An 11,820-nucleotide genomic window follows, 5' to 3' on the forward strand; every position below is an offset into this window, starting at 1 on the left:
CTGTAGCTCCTTTAAAGTGAAGTGAAATCGAAAACAACCACGGCCCCCAAGAATATGAATTCCGGGGTTCAAGAGTAAATCTATATAATCATTTACTTTCCCCACCAGTGCCTATTAGTATCTGGTCTCTGTCGGGTGGAAGCCTCATTATGTTCAAAACTGTTGCTTTTCAGGACTCCAAATTGAAAAGCATGAAAAGTAGCCGATCTACAAGCTTGGAACTTGTGGATCTTTTGTGTGACGCTGTAGTACAGAGGTGGGCAACTCTGATGATGGAGTGGGCCACTATATGTTCACACTCACATCAGAGGGTCACAATGCATATACTGTACAGTCAGAAATGGCAGAAAACATAGCCATCTACAAGCTCAAAACGCGCCACAGTACGGCGCGTTTTGAGCTTGTAGATCTGCTATTTTTGCTATTTTTGAACTGCAATCCTGAATTATTTTTAGCTGTTTTTTTTTTTTTTGGAATTGTGAAAAGTTAATTTTTTATTTAATTTCAAATGCTATATTTATATGTTCTTATGTTAACATTATGAACTTAAATACAAATACATTGTGCATAAAAAAGACTAGTACTAGTCATTGAGATACTAATATAGACTGAAGTAATTAACATGGGTCATGTTTGCATGTAACAGCTAAAAAAAATCAATAATATATCAGTATTCAGATATTAACCTGCGGGCCGCGTTAAGTGAAGGTGAGGGCCACATGTGGCCCCCGGACCGCCAGTCGCCCATGTATGCTGTAGTATGATCAAGTAGGTGTTCATTTACAGGGAGGAGGAGGGGGGACCCCACACAACAGGTTAGAAGAATAACAGAGATAATGCTTTCATGCCCCTACAGCAACGTTCTGTCCGCATGCTGACCCAACAACTCTCACACAAACAGAGGAAGTGGGCAGGGGCGTCACAAGGGGGGGGGGGGGGGGGGGGATAGTGGGACTGAGTTACTAGGGCACAAGGTGGAGGGGCCTTAATTATTTTATACTTTATAAATTAGCTATTGAAAAATGGCAGATTTACAAGCTCACAGCGCGGCACCGAATGCCACGCTGCAAGCTTGTAGATCTGCTATTTTTGAAAAGTCATGAAAATGTGTGCAAATCTTTGAATATTATTTCTTTTTTAAACTCAAATTTTGCTTCTGGGGGGTCCCTGGAACGGAATATTTTGAGATGGGGGTCCGTGGTCAAATACATATCAGTTTCGGAGTCCTTCACATGAAAATGTCAGAGCACCACTCACATAGAAACATAGGTTTTTCAAAAAACCTTAGAAGTATTTGAAATATTCAAAGACTTCTACGAGCTCGCAGCGCAGCACTCGGTGCCCGCTCTGAGCTTGTATTTCTGCTATTTTTCAATAGTTAAAGCACAAAATAACTGAAGTGAATCCTTGTACCCATGCAGGGCCCAGCATTTGGTGCAGCACCCCTGAGAGCGGGGCTTTGAGGAAAGGCAGGGGAGGGGGAGGGGGGGCTGTCTTATCAGGGTCAAACCGTTAGACATGGAGTGTGCTGTGCGTGGGGAAAGCTGAACAACACTCACTCTCAACAACGCTCTGCCGCACAGCCACACTGCTGCTGCTGCTGGGACCGTAATGTCATGCCAGTCACAATGAATACTAGGGATGGGTATCGTTCACCTTTGAATCGATATGATACCTTTTTCGATACCTGGGAATCGATAAGATATCCTTTTCGATACCATTTTCAATACTTTTTATTTATTATTACCCTTATAATTATTATTTGCCTTTTTCTATGGGCTATTTTACACACCAAAATAGGTTATTAAGCCAGTTATTCAGCCATTTTCATGTCAAGTAGGCCTAGTAGTAGAGTAGTTGATGTGACTACTATTACTGTTATGGCTGCTATTGTATAATTAATTATATTGTTTGTCTACAATAGAATATAGGCTACACATACTTTTTACAGATAGGCTATTGATACTGTTTAAGTTTTATTATTATTATAATTATTATTTCCTTATCTTAGAAGCCCAACTGTTACAGATGCGACCGGCCAGGGGTGCGTTCAAGAGTATCGAAATCGAAATCGTTTTTACGTGAACCGATACCCGATAGTATCGACGTCATGCGTTCGATAGCATTAAAAGTATCGCAGACAATACCCATCCCTAATGAATACTGTACATCAGGGGTCGGCAACTTCAGGAGACATCAATATGTCCGTACAAAGACTTTTTAGATGTTCTGTTTTACACACCGTATTATGTAATAAGACCCCATTTTGATCATAAGACCCAATTATACTGAACACCAGCCTCCAGGTTTCCTTCAGAATATCGTCGTTGTCGGGTGGAAACCTTGTATGTCCAAGACCGTTCGTTTTGTATTTATCATTTTAAAAATGAACTATAGTGAAAATAGGCCGTTTTCACTACCTTTGTGCGACAGCCTTTTATAATGAAGCAGGGTTTTACTTGGTGAAAAAAACGTACAAACTTGGAGAAACTTGGAGATACGAGGTTTCTGCCCGACAGTGACAATATGTATGACACTGATTTACTATGACACTATGTATGGCACATTAGGAGTCCACCAGTGGTTCTCAAACGTTTTATTTGCAAGGCCCCCGCCCCATACTGTAACTCTGAGAGTGTACAAATGTGTACGTTTGTACACTCTCAGAGTTACGAAACTGAACTAAAAAAAGAAAAAAACACTGCTGCTCGACAGCAATGACTTAAAATAATTCATAATTATTTGTGTGACAGTAAGTAAAATTGTAGCAGTTTTTTATCAGATGTTTTTATCATTCAGTCTGTAGCCTACAGTATTGAAAAGGTTTTTTTCATTGCATCCACCAGGGTTTGTCTGTATTCCTATAATGAAACATTGTTTTATCCCTACACTTACCAGATTGTGTCTACATCATTATTATGCTCACAGACTGTTAGCTGAATCAACAACTTGGTTACTTACATTAGTACAGCTTCTGGAGCCTGGCGATAAAGGAAAGTGAGGCATTAATTAAGCCAGTGGTTCTTCTCAAACATTTTAAAATGCCCACAAGAACCCATCACATAACTGTTGTGTTGAGAGTGCACACATAGATCTGCTATTTTCAAACATTTTGTAATTTTACTTTTGGTACTTTAAGTACACAGAGTGGAATCCGCCAATGCATTTAAATGAGAATGGAGCGTTTTTTTTCTGCAAAAAACGCTCCATTCTCATTGAAATGCATTGGCGGATTCCACTCTAGGTATTTTGGTGTGAGGGCACCCTAACAGAGTATTTCTACATTGCAGTATTGATACTTTTTCTTGAGTAAAAAATGTCAGTACTTTTTCCACCACTGGTCTTCGGCCGTCAAAAACAATCTATATCAGCTGCAGGCCTACTGTACAGTGCAGCTTCTTTCACATCCGGCATACAGCAGCATACTGTACATAAATCGATAGCTAGATACTGGAAAGGAAAAGACCACGCCTGATTTGACTGTGTCCCCCCCATCTGTGGAACACATGCCGTTGTCATTCGTGCTGCGTGTCAAGCTGTAAGCGTTTGTCCATTTGGCTTTAGACACCTCGCATTTTGAAGGATCTTGACGTTGTCAGGCAGAAACCTCTTATCTCCATATTCTTAACTTTTTGTGTCTTCTCGTAAATGAACGTCCTCCTTGATCATACTTCAACGTCACACAAAAGTATCAAAAGTAGCAGATCTACAAGCACGAAACGTGGAGTGAAGCAACACGTTTTGAGGCGATAGATCAAAACGTGCTACTTTTGCTTCTTCTTTTTTTCCTGAGAAGTAACAACAGTTTTGGACATACAAGGTTTCCACCTGACAGAGAACGTTAAGTTGTTGATGGCTGATCATTTCACTGGAGTTTCAGGCATCCCAGTCATGCTGGATAAGAGCCACAGTCAGGGTACTGTAAAGTAACGATGTACATTTACCCAAGTACAGTTACTTTTAAACTTAAAGGACGATTTCACCACTTTTCAACTTACAGTATGTTCATATAATTGGTCCTCACTAATGTTCAAGACAAAATAGCACCATTTCTTTCTGCTCAGTCTGTGTCTCTTAGGAGAGCTGTGGGCAGTTTTTATTTTTTTTATATATATATATATTTCGGTTTTTGTTATCACGAGAACACTGGCTTCCATTCTAACATTACAACTTTTCAGGAATAGAAACACTCCCCCAGCGCCCACAGCTTCCCCCGGCGGGAATCTAACCCAGGACCTTCCAACTGTGAGGCGAAGTGCTAACCACTGCACCACCGTGCCCCTATGCTACAATTATTTGACAGCTTTAGTTACTAGTCACTTTTAGATTACAAATTGGCCTGTTTTATACTTCCGCTCTTTGAAAATAGACTATCTCCCGGCCAATCTACAAGCTCACAGCGCTCACGTAAGATTTTCCAAAGTGCTTTTAAAGTATATTTTGATGACAATAATTTTTAACTCAAGCATCTGTAAAACTTTGAATTCAGGCCTTTTACTTGTAACCGAGTATGTCTAGATTGTGGTAAAAAAATAACTCCCACCACTGGCCACAGTCATGCTGTATAAAGTGCCTCAACCACACAACTTGCTAAATCCTAAACGCTCTCTCTCTCTCGCTCATCGGTTGCATGTCTCCATGTGAGGTCCTAGGAAGGGATGGACTCCCAGGCTGCCTGGAAGAAACAAAGCTTCTCACTGGGCAGATGATCCTTCACACATGTACAGTATACTGCAGGGGGTTTCAAAGTGGGTGACGGGGCACCCTGGGGTGCCGCAACGGCAGTCCAGGGGTGCCACAAGATAATTTGATAATATTTGGAATTTATTTGGACACTTGAAAGAATATTTAGTATCATTTTGAACTTGAAGTGCAAAGTTATTTTCAGTCAGTTCTAACCAAAATGACTATTATCTCAATGTTTTCCTCGCAACATAATCACTAAAATATCATCACTGTCAGGCAGAAACCTCTGTCGCACAGTACATTTTATAGATGATAAATACAAAACAAACGGTTTTGGACAGACAAGGTTTCCACCCGACAACGATGATATGCTATAAATATAAGGTGCTGGGAGTGAAAATTATAATGTAGGGGTGCCTCGGATTAAAATAATATTTATGGGGTGCCCTGAGACAAAAAGGTCTGGGAACCTGTGGTATACTGTACAGTCGTACAGAAAACAACTGTAGCATAACCTTGAATAAGTGTAGCAGTTGCATTGTATTGAGAGCAGTATCATCTGGTGCTGTTGCGGCAGTTCGATCCCGTTCTCCCCACAGTAAGTGTCGAAGTGTCCATGAGCAAGATGCTGATTGCTCCTATGTGCAGGTCGGTGCCTTGCATGGTTCCCTCCGCCATCAATGGGTGAATGTAAAGCACAATCTATGTAAAGCGCTTTGGATAGAAATCTGTATGAATGCACCAGTTGGTTTGTTGTTCACAGATCTTTTCTATTAATATGTTGGATTCATGTGTATTTTCAGACATTTAACCGGAGTAGTTCACCAAAATTACTTTTTTTCTATTGATTACTCACACCATATAGTTTTGTTTTTGTCACTTTCTAAAGACAAACATGTTATTACAATACCAGGGGGACCCAAATGCCATCCGGAATCAAAGGGGGGAAATATAATCACATTTTTGTCTTAGGAATGCGATAAATACAAAGAAATATAGGCCTACTATTGAACTCAAGTCTCCATGCCATGAATAATCAATAGGAAGAAAAAAAACATTTTGGGGTGAACTACTCCTTTAAACCCTCAATTCTTGGTCCAACTGTAGGAACTCTGAGGACCCTCTAGGGGTCCCGGACCCCCTGTTGAATACCTCTAGACTCTAGGTTTAAGTAATGTGAGGCAGGCAGCATACAAAGCGTATGCTGTGTACCCATATCACAGTGGAAGGCATGTGACATGTGACCATCTGTCAAGAGCATTGGATTGGCCTGCTGGACAGTCAGTACTCCACCCTCAACCCCCAGCAGGGGCGTCACACCAAACTCTGGGCCCCGGGTACAAGGATTCACTGCGGGCCCCCCCCCATGAATGTTAACTATTGAAAAATAGCAGATATACAAGCTCACAGCTTGTAGATCTGCTATTTTTGAAAAATCTTGAAAATGTGTGCAAGAAACCTATGTCAAGGACCCCCAAGATGATATGTATTTGGCCACGGAACCCGATCTCAAAATATTTAGTTCCAGGGATTCAGGGAAATTTGAGTTAGAAATGTTCGCTTAAAAAATACATATATTCAAAGATTTTCACACATTTTCAAAAATAGCAGATCTACAAGCTCGCAGCGCGGCACTCGGTGCCACGCTGTGAGCTTGTATATCTGCTGTTTTTCAATATATAAAGTTACTAGGGCCCCTCCACCACCTTGGGCCCCAGTAACTCAGTCCCACTTTCCTACCCCTTGTGACACCCCTGATCCCCAGTACTAGAGTCAAAGTATATTCTGGTCATAATGTTACTCAACCTGCAAAGTGACAGTTTCTCAGCTGAATTTATACTTGAGTTGAAGTCCTGGAGTGAGTACATCCAAAACAAATGTAAATAGGGCTTATGTGGGTAATTCATAAAGTATGTTTTTCCATTCTTAGAAATGTAGTGGAGTCACCATATTTAGTCTTTGACAGCGGAGTGGAGTGAAAGTATCCAAAATACAAATACCTCAACTAAAGTACAGACCCTCAAAGAATGTACTTAAAGTGCAGTATTCAAGTAAATGTACAAATGGCTTTATGGCCTGCTCTATGTTCTCTGTGTCAGTCAGTGGTTCTCAAAGTGCGGTCCAGGGACCCTCAGGGTTCCTGGTGGGGGGTTTCAAATGGACCCTAAAGCCTCTATCAGAGTCCAGGGTGTTAGAGCCTTTACAGGTCTGTGACATGGTAACAAACCTAGATTCGGGGGGGTGGGGGTGCATTGCTGAAAACCCATGATTTTGTCAAGAAGACTGTCTGAGAAAATAAAGCTGCTGCTGCTGCTGAAACATTTCCTGCCCTGTCGGCCATGCATGGGCAGCCAATAAACAACACCGACCGCCGCAGAGTCAGAGAGAGTAGTAGAGGAGGTTTATAAAAAGACTCTAGTATATTATAGGGGGCGTGGGGGGGGGGGGGGGGGGGGGGGGGGGCATGCATGGATTACAGTGGAGGCATTGACAAGCATGGTTTCATTCCTCCACCACCACACTGGGCAAGTGGGCATTATTATTACTGCATAAGAAAAAAAAAATCACTCTTTCTTATGAACTGCCACTAACACACTACTACTCAATGCAGATACACACTATCTCCTATAATCACAAAAAGGAGCAAAACTCACCAACAAGGGTTCCAAAAAGCTGCACAGAAAGCAACAAGTCTCCCTCTTTTTGCTCTCTCTCTCTCTCTCTCACTTTCTCTCTGCAACTCTGCAGAGCTGAAGGCAGATATTTGACTCTGGGCTGGGGTGGGGGGGCTCGCCTTGCCTTGGCTTGCTCACTCGCTCTTTGCAAGCTGATCTGTGGTCAAATGGAGTCAGTCAGTCAGTCACTCATCTCGCATGCACAGTCCGGTTAGTTAATCGTGGGGGTGTGTGTGTGTCTTTTTTTTTGTGGTAAACATGCTGTCATTATAAGGCGAGTCCACATGTGAGTTATTATGCCCCCCCTCCCCTCTCCTCCCCTCTTCTCTTTCGCTATGTCATTCTTCATCTCTGCTCCGTTCCACCAATGGCTGCAGATCAGGGGTGTCGCACCAAATTCTGGGCCCCGGGTACAAGGATTCACTGTGGGGCCCCCTGTGCTTTAACTATTGAAAAATAGCAGATATACAAGCTCACAGCGCGGCACCGAGTGCCGCGCTGCGAGCTTGTAGATCTGCTATTTTTGAATTTTTTTTTTTTGAATATTTCAAATCCTTCTGAGGTTTTTTGAAAAATCCATGTTTTTCGATGTCAGTGGATCTCAAAACCTTTTCATGTGAAGGACCCCCAAAAGTATTTGGCCACGGATCCTCATCTCATAATATTTAGTTACAAAATTTGAGTTACAAATGTTCGCTTAAAAAAATACATATATTCAAAGATTTGCACACATTTTTTCTGTGAGCTTGTATATCTGCTATTTTTCAATAGCTAAAGTATACAATAATTAAGGCCCCTCCACCACCTTGGGCCCTGGTAACTCAGTCCCACTTTCCTACCCCTTGTGACGCCCCTGGCTGCAGATCTGGGTCCCACCCCAACAGACCGAGGTCCCACCCCAGCACCAGATCCAGGTCCCACCCATCAGCAGTGTGCAAACACTCCACAGCTGTTCAGCAGGGACGTGCAGAGAATGCTAGAGAGGCAGGGGCTGACATTTCTAAAAGCTACCGCCTTGGTAGCACTTTACAATAATGACCTGTTATAAATCATTTATAAACATTTATAAGCAGTTTGTAGATGAGTAATAAACATGAACAAACTGTTTATTGACATTTGTAAATGTTTACCTAAACATTTATAACTGTTTTAAACATCATTTACATGTTATTAGTAAGGTATTAGTAAGTATTTAACTGACGGAGGGACTGACAGACGGCCGGTGGAGGTTTTCATAGTAACTAGCGACCTAGTCTTCACTTTACATTAGGGCTCTTGATAACATCTACTAATGATTTATAGATATATTAGGAATGTTTTACAAGGTATATAGATAGCTTGTAAATGATTTACTTATCTACAAATATCATATAAATAATGCATAATTTTAGTTACAAATGATTTAGTAATAGATAGATAGATAGATACCTTTATTATCCCAAGGGGGAAATTCAGTTGTCCAGTTGTAGCATAGCCGTTTTGAAACGTCATGAGACAAAAGACACATAGTATACAACACATAATGTTTGATGGGAAATGAATTGCAACAACTAGACAGTGACAGTGAAGAAAGACACATAGTAATCATTTACGAATGTGTATAAATTGCTTATCCTTGATTAGTTTACTTACTAATACCTTACTAATAACATGTAAATGATGTTTAAAACAGTTATAAATGTTTAGGTAAACATTTACACATGTCAATAAACAGTTTGTTCATGTTTATTACTCATCTACAAACTGCTTATAAATGTTCATAAATGATTTATAACAGGTCATTATTGTAAAGTGCTACCAGCGCCCTTTTGTTGAAAATATATTGAAAATAGCGGACCTCCAAGCTCACAACGCGCCGCAGCGCTTGGAGGTCGGCCATGTTTTCGGTTCTAAACTTAGCATAATCAAGTGAATACTGGAGATGTAGCGTACGGCATTCATTTCTACACAGAGAGGGCAATTTTTAAGATGCTGCCTTCGAGTTCAGGAGAGTTTGGACGAGGCAATTCTCTTGAATGCTGCCTTCGGGTATATGGCATGTGAAAGGGGGCGTTTACATTTCTTTCACCATAGTAAAAACATCAGTCATGGTCTTTAGAGCAGGGGTTCCCAAACTTTTTTGTCTCAGGGCACCCCATGAATATTCTTTTAATCCGAGGCACCCCTACATTATAATTTTCATTCCCAGGACCTTATATTTATAGCATATCATCGTTGTCGGGTGGAAACCTTGTATGTCCAAAACCGTTCGTTTTGTATTTATCATCTATAAAATGTACTAACTAGTGAAAACAGCAGATCTACAAGCACATCGCGAGGCGTTGTGTGCTTGTAGATCGGCTGTTTTCTATAGTTTTGTGCGACAGTCTTGTATGATGAAGCAGGGCAAAAGACGTACACATTTGAAACTTGGAGATACGAGGTTTCTGCCTGACAGTGACGATATCTTAGTGATTATGTTTTGGTTAGAACTGACTGAAAATAACTTTGTACTTCAAGTTTAAAATTATACTAAATAATATTTTTTCAAGTGTCCAAATGAATTCCAAATATTATCAAATTATCTCGCGGCACCCCTGGACTGCTGTCACGGCACCCCAGGGTGCCCCGTCACCCACTTTGAAAACCCCCGCTTTAGAGGGCACTTTTTTACAGACGGGTAAAAGGGCCGGGGCTCAAGCCCCCTTTGGTGTCTCTTTGTGCACGTGCCTGCTGTTCAGTGTGAGTGGGCGGGGCTTCCATTCCACCCTAGAGAGCTGCTCTGAGGAGGAGTTGGACCACCGTTGCCAGAGTTTGCGAGAGAGATAAGCAACTAGGTCTATGAAAACAAGCCTAAAAGCAGGGACATGCTGGGCCCCTGATTCAGCCCGGGAAAAAGAGTTGGAGAGGCCCTCATTGAGCGCTATAGAGAGAGATCTCTCTCTATAGCGCTGCTGCTACTCAAAGATTTGCCATTTCAGATCATGACAAGTGACAAGCCAGTGGGCCAATTATATGAGTTATATTTCGTCGTTGTTGGGTGGAAACCTTGTTTGTCCAAAACCGTTTGTTTTGTATTTATCATTTAAAAAATTATTTAAACTAGTGAAAACAGCCGATCTACAAGTACACAACGCCTCGCACCGCGAGGCATTGTGTGCTTGTAGATCTGCTGTTTTCACTACTTTTGTGCGACGGCCTTGTATGATGAAGCAGGGCTTTGCTTTGCGAAAAAAATTACAAATTTGAAACTTGGAGATACGAGGTTTCTGCCCGACAGTGACGATTTACTTTGTTGGCCGCCCAGCCCCCAAAATGGAATGAAGGCTGACATTTTATTTATATATTTTTTCCTAATGGCCGACCTGGAACGGCCGGGAATGTAAATAACGAAAACATTTGACAAAATGGTCACTTTAACGAGGTATTGTGGCACGTTTACTAACATGCCAAGTGTAGCTGCACTTGAACAACCGTTCCAGGCTGCCATATCCAGCCCAAGAAACCGTAGAAGCGGGGGGAAATATAGAATGTACTTCTTAAGGTATGGCTGGTGTCTTGCACGCGCGAAGGCGCGCGTTCAAGACACCAGTCATGTTGCCATACCTTAGCTTTTTCTGAACTGACGCCACTGGGTGCGTGCGTGTGTGTGTGTGTGTGTGTGTGTGTGTGTGTGTGTGTGTGTGTGTGTGTGTGTGTGTGTGTGTGTGTGTGTGTGTGTGTGTGTGTGTGTGTGTGTGTGTGTGTGGTGGGGTTACATTCTACAGTAAACAAACCAACATACAGTTTAAGCGAATACAAGATCTGCACATTTCTAAAGTGTCAATTTTTTGACTGTTAAGACTGTTTAGCAAATTGATCAAATTGTCATACATTGCATAAAGAAAGAGGCAAACATTGCTCACAGCACCTCGCGAATGAAAATGTAATTGAGTTTTTCTTTTTTTTAACAATGTTTATCTGTGGAACTGAGCCAGACCAAATGTAATAGCTATACAATTGATTTAGTATTTCTACATTATGCTACTTTTACTAAAGTAAAAAAGAAAAAGAAAAATAGTTCTTGTTCCTCTGCTGCGGAGCATAGAGTGGGTGTTGAGGTCAGGGGCGTCACAAGGGGTAGGAAAGTGGGACTGAGTTACCAGGGCCCAAGGTGGAGGGGCCCTAGTAACTTTATCTATTGAAAAATAGCAGATATACAAGCTCACAGCGCGGCACTCGATCTGCTATTTTTTGAAAAGTCGTGAAAATGTGTGCAAATCTTTGAATATGTATTTTTTAAGCGAACATTTGTAACACAAATCTTGCTTCCGGGGGGGGGGGGGGGGGGGGAGGGGGGGTTCCCATCTCATCATTTTGACATGGGGGTCCGTGGCCAAATTCATATCATTTTGGGCGTCCTTCACATGGAAATGTTTGAGCACCACTGACATGGAAACATGGGTTTCTTGCACACATTTTCACAATTTTTCAAAAATAG

At 41.6% G+C, this 11,820-nt stretch overlaps 1 protein-coding gene across 1 annotated transcript in view; it reads right to left on the minus strand.

The window, feature by feature from the left end:
* Positions 1 to 7,402, minus strand: part of gypc (glycophorin C (Gerbich blood group)) — a gene marked incomplete at its 3' end in the record, with an annotated part of 78,917 nt that extends 71,515 nt beyond the window's left edge. Inside the window, exon 1 of the mRNA XM_080753620.1 lies at positions 7,341 to 7,402. The remainder of the gene's footprint in view (positions 1 to 7,340) is intronic.
* Between the last annotated feature and the right edge of the window lie 4,418 nt (positions 7,403 to 11,820).

This window comes from Nannobrachium achirus (genome assembly GCF_963921795.1).
Source record: "Nannobrachium achirus genome assembly, chromosome: 22".
In the NCBI taxonomy this organism is placed as follows: domain Eukaryota; kingdom Metazoa; phylum Chordata; class Actinopteri; order Myctophiformes; family Myctophidae; genus Nannobrachium; species Nannobrachium achirus.